Here is a 6,000-nt window from a genome sequence, read left to right as displayed (position 1 = left end):
AAAAAGCATGGATATAGCCTTCAATTTTGGAATTTTTTGACCTTTTTTATCGCAGAAATAAAAACTGCCGAGATGTTTACCATGCTTCCTTATACCCTCCTGGGATCCAATTGAGTGGGTGGATCCATCGAATATGCCTTTAAACAGTCAATTTTACCCGTTTTAAACTTGCACCAATATCGTAACCTCAAGCCTGCCACGGTCATTTATGGGAACATATAAGGATCATATATGGTTCCAAATGTCATTATATGACCCAAAGATATATACCCTAGGGTCTCAAGACTTTTTTCCGCCGGGCCCCGTAACCACAAAATTCCTCAAAAAGCGTGGATTATAGCCTTCAATTTTGGAATTTTTTTAACCATTTTTCGCCCGGAAATAAAAATTGTCGAGATGTTTACCATGGTTCCTAATACCCTCCGGGAGTCCAAATGAGTAAGTGGAACCATCTAAAAATGCCTTTAAACAATTAATTTACCCGTTCCAAACTTGCACCGATATCGTGAACTCAAGCCTACCACGGACATTATCGCCGCATATAAGGGTCATATACGGTTGCAAATTTCATTATATGACCCCGTAACCTCAAAATTCTTCAAAAAGCGTGGATTATAGCCTTCAATTTTGAAATTTTTTCGCTCGGAGATATTTACCATGCAGTGATATCGTGACCTCAAGCGTACCACGAACATTTATGGCATAATATAAGGGTCATATAAGGTTCCAAACGTCATTATATGACCCTAAGATGTATCCCCTAAGTTCACAAGACTTTTCATCACCGGGCCCGTAACCTCTAAATTCCTCAAAAAGCGTGGATTATAGCCTTCAATTTTGGAATTTTTTGACCTTTTTAGCCTGCAAATAAAAATTGCCGAGATGTTTACCATGGTTCTTAATACCCTCCGGAGTCCAATTGAGTGGGTGGAACCATCTAATATGCCTTTAAATAGTTAATTTACCCGTTCCAAGCTTGCACCGATATCGTGACCTCAAGCCTACCACGGACATTTATGGTAACATATAACGATCATATATGGTTCCAAAAGTAATAATAGGACCCTAAAATGCATCCCCTAGGGTTACAAGACTTTTCGCCACCGGGCCCCGTAACCTCAAAATTCCTCAAAAAGCGTGGATTATAGCCTTCAATTTTGGAATTTTTTGACCTTTTTTAGCCCGGAAATAAAAATTGCCGAGGTGTTTACCATGGTTCCTTATACCCCTCTGGGGTCCAATTGTGTGGGGGAACCATCCAATATGCCTTTAATCAGTTAATTTACCCGTTCCAAACTTGCATCGATATTGTGACTTCTTGCCTACCACGGACAATTATGGCAACATATAAGGGTCACATATGGTTCCAAATCTCGTTATATGACCCTAAGATGTATCCCCTAGGGTCTCAAGACTTTTCGCCACCGGGCCCCGTAATCTCAAAATTCCTCAAAAAGCGTGGATTATAGCCTTCTATTTTGGAATTTTTTTTACCTTTTTTCGCCCTGAAATAAAAATTGCCGAGATGTTTACCATGGTTCCTAATACCCTCCGGGAGTCCAATTAAGAGGGTGGAACTATCCAATATGCCTTAAAACAGTTAATTTACCCGTTCCAAACATCCACCGCTATCGTGACCTCAAGCCTACCACGGACATTTATGGCAACATATAAGGGTCATATATGGTTCCAAACGTTGTTATACGACCCTAAGTTGCATCCCCTAGGGTCACAAAACTATTCGCCACCGGGCCCCGTAACCTCAAAATTCCTTAAAAAGCGTGGATTATAGCCTTCAATTTTGGAATTTTTTGACGTTTCATCGCCTGGAAATAAAAATTGCCGAGATGTTTACCATGGTTCCTAATACCCTCCGGGAGTTCAATTGAGTGGGTGGAACCATCCAATATGCCTTTTAATAGTCAATTAACCCGTTCTAAACTTGCACCGATATCGTGACCACAAGCCTACCACAGACGTTTATGGCAACATATAAGAGTCATATATGGTTCCAAACGTCATCATATGACCCTAAGATGTATCCCCTAGGGTCTCAAGACTTTTCCCCACTAGACCCCGTAACCTCAAAATTCTTTAAAAAGCGCGGATTATAGCCTTCAATTTTGAAATTTTTTCGCTCGGAAATAAAAATTGCCGAGATGTTTACCATGGTTCCTAATACCCTCCGGGAGTCCTATTGAGTGGGTAAAACAATCCAATATGCCTTGAAAAAGTCAATTTACCCGTTACAAACATGCAGCGATATCGTGACCTCAAGCCTACCACAGACATTTATGGCAACATATAAGGGTCATATCTGGTTCCAAACATCATTATATGACCCTAAGATGTATCCCCTAGGTTCACAAGACTTTTCGCCACCAGGCCCCGTAACCTCAAAATTTCTCAAAAAGCGAGGATTATAGCCTTCAATTTTGGAATTTTTTGACCTTTTTTAATTAGCCTGAAAATAAAAATTGCCGAGATGTTTACCATGGTTCTTAATACCCTCCGGAGTCCAATTGAGTGGGTAGTACCATCTAATATGCCTTTAAACAGTTAATTTACCCGTTCTAAACTTGCACCGATATCGTGACCTCAAGCCTATCACGGACATTTATGGCAACATATAAGGGTCATATATGGTTCTAAACGTCATTATACGACCCTAAAATGCATCCCCTATGGTCACAAGTCTTTTCGCCACTTGGCCCCGTAACCTCAAAGTTCCTCAAAAAGCGTGGATTATAGCCTTCAATTTTGGGATTCTTTGACCTTTTTTAATTAGCCTGCAAATAAAAACTGGCGAGATGTTTACCATGGTTCTTAATACCCTCCGGAGTCCAATTGAGTTGGTTGTACCATCTAATATGCCTATAAACAGGTAATTTACCCGTTCCAAACGTGCACCGATATCGCGACCTCAAGCCTACCACGGACATTTATGGCAACATATAAGGGTCATATATGTTTCCATACTTCATTATATGACCCTAAGATGTATCCCCTAGGGTCTCAAGACTTTTCGCCACCGGGCCCCGTAACCTCAAAATTCCTCAAAAAGCGTGGATTATAGCCTTCATTTATGGAATTTTTTGACCTTTTTTCGCCCGGAAATAAAAATTGCCGAGATGTTTACCATGGTTCCTAATACCCTCCAGGAGTCCAATTAAGTGGGTGGAACTATCCAATATGCCTTTAAACAGTTAATTTACCCGTTCCAAACTTGCACCGATATCGTGACCACAAGCCTACCACGGACAATTATGGAAACATATAAGAGTCATATATGGTTCAAAACGTCATCATATGACCCTAAGATATATCCCCTAGGGTCTCAAGACTTTTCTCCACTAGACCCCGTAACCTCAAAATTCTTTAAAAAGCGTGGATTATAGTCTTCAATTTTGAAATTTTTTCGCTCGGAAATAAAAATTGCCGAGATGTTTACCATGGTTCCTAATACCCTCCGGGAGTTCAATTGAGTGGGTGGAACCATCCAATATGCCTTTTAATAGTCAATTAACCCGTTCTAAACTTGCACCGATATCGTGACCACAAGCCTACCACAGACGTTTATGGCAACATATAAGAGTCATATATGGTTCCAAACGTCATCATATGACCCTAAGATGTATCCCCTAGGGTCTCAAGACTTTTCCCCACTAGACCCCGTAACCTCAAAATTCTTTAAAAAGCGCGGATTATAGCCTTCAATTTTGAAATTTTTTCGCTCGGAAATAAAAATTGCCGAGATGTTTACCATGGTTCCTAATACCCTCCGGGAGTCCTATTGAGTGGGTAAAACAATCCAATATGCCTTGAAAAAGTCAATTTACCCGTTACAAACATGCAGCGATATCGTGACCTCAAGCCTACCACAGACATTTATGGCAACATATAAGGGTCATATCTGGTTCCAAACATCATTATATGACCCTAAGATGTATCCCCTAGGTTCACAAGACTTTTCGCCACCAGGCCCCGTAACCTCAAAATTTCTCAAAAAGCGAGGATTATAGCCTTCAATTTTTGAATTTTTTGACCTTTTTTAATTAGCCTGAAAATAAAAATTGCCGAGATGTTTACCATGGTTCTTAATACCCTCCGGAGTCCAATTGAGTGGGTAGTACCATCTAATATGCCTTTAAACAGTTAATTTACCCGTTCTAAACTTGCACCGATATCGTGACCTCAAGCCTATCACGGACATTTATGGCAACATATAAGGGTCATATATGGTTCTAAACGTCATTATACGACCCTAAAATGCATCCCCTATGGTCACAAGTCTTTTCGCCACTTGGCCCCGTAACCTCAAAGTTCCTCAAAAAGCGTGGATTATAGCCTTCAATTTTGGGATTCTTTGACCTTTTTTAATTAGCCTGCAAATAAAAACTGGCGAGATGTTTACCATGGTTCTTAATACCCTCCGGAGTCCAATTGAGTTGGTTGTACCATCTAATATGCCTATAAACAGGTAATTTACCCGTTCCAAACGTGCACCGATATCGCGACCTCAAGCCTACCACGGACATTTATGGCAACATATAAGGGTCATATATGTTTCCATACTTCATTATATGACCCTAAGATGTATCCCCTAGGGTCTCAAGACTTTTCGCCACCGGGCCCCGTAACCTCAAAATTCCTCAAAAAGCGTGGATTATAGCCTTCATTTATGGAATTTTTTGACCTTTTTTCGCCCGGAAATAAAAATTGCCGAGATGTTTACCATGGTTCCTAATACCCTCCAGGAGTCCAATTAAGTGGGTGGAACTATCCAATATGCCTTTAAACAGTTAATTTACCCGTTCCAAACTTGCACCGATATCGTGACCACAAGCCTACCACGGACAATTATGGAAACATATAAGAGTCATATATGGTTCAAAACGTCATCATATGACCCTAAGATATATCCCCTAGGGTCTCAAGAGTTTTCTCCACTAGACCCCGTAACCTCAAAATTCTTTAAAAAGCGTGGATTATAGTCTTCAATTTTGAAATTTTTTCGCTCGGAAATAAAAATTGCCGAGATGTTTACCATGGTTCCTAATACCCTCCGGGAGTTCAATTGAGTGGGTGGAACCATCCAATATGCCTTTTAATAGTCAATTAACCCGTTCTAAACTTGCACCGATATCGTGACCACAAGCCTACCACAGACGTTTATGGCAACATATAAGAGTCATATATGGTTCCAAACGTCATCATATGACCCTAAGATGTATCCCCTAGGGTCTCAAGACTTTTCCCCACTAGACCCCGTAACCTCAAAATTCTTTAAAAAGCGCGGATTATAGCCTTCAATTTTGAAATTTTTTCGCTCGGAAATAAAAATTGCCGAGATGTTTACCATGGTTCCTAATACCCTCCGGGAGTCCTATTGAGTGGGTAAAACAATCCAATATGCCTTGAAAAAGTCAATTTACCCGTTACAAACATGCAGCGATATCGTGACCTCAAGCCTACCACAGACATTTATGGCAACATATAAGGGTCATATCTGGTTCCAAACATCATTATATGACCCTAAGATGTATCCCCTAGGTTCACAAGACTTTTCGCCACCAGGCCCCGTAACCTCAAAATTTCTCAAAAAGCGAGGATTATAGCCTTCAATTTTGGAATTTTTTGACCTTTTTTAATTAGCCTGAAAATAAAAATTGCCGAGATGTTTACCATGGTTCTTAATACCCTCCGGAGTCCAATTGAGTGGGTAGTACCATCTAATATGCCTTTAAACAGTTAATTTACCCGTTCTAAACTTGCACCGATATCGTGACCTCAAGCCTATCACGGACATTTATGGCAACATATAAGGGTCATATATGGTTCTAAACGTCATTATACGACCCTAAAATGCATCCCCTATGGTCACAAGTCTTTTCGCCACTTGGCCCCGTAACCTCAAAGTTCCTCAAAAAGCGTGGATTATAGCCTTCAATTTTGGGATTCTTTGACCTTTTTTAATTAGCCTGCAAATAAAAACTGGCG

Source organism: Chenopodium album, chromosome 19, assembly GCF_948465745.1.
Source record: "Chenopodium album chromosome 19, dcCheAlbu1.1, whole genome shotgun sequence".
NCBI lineage: Eukaryota > Viridiplantae > Streptophyta > Magnoliopsida > Caryophyllales > Amaranthaceae > Chenopodium > Chenopodium album.
This window is presented reverse-complemented; position numbering follows the sequence as displayed.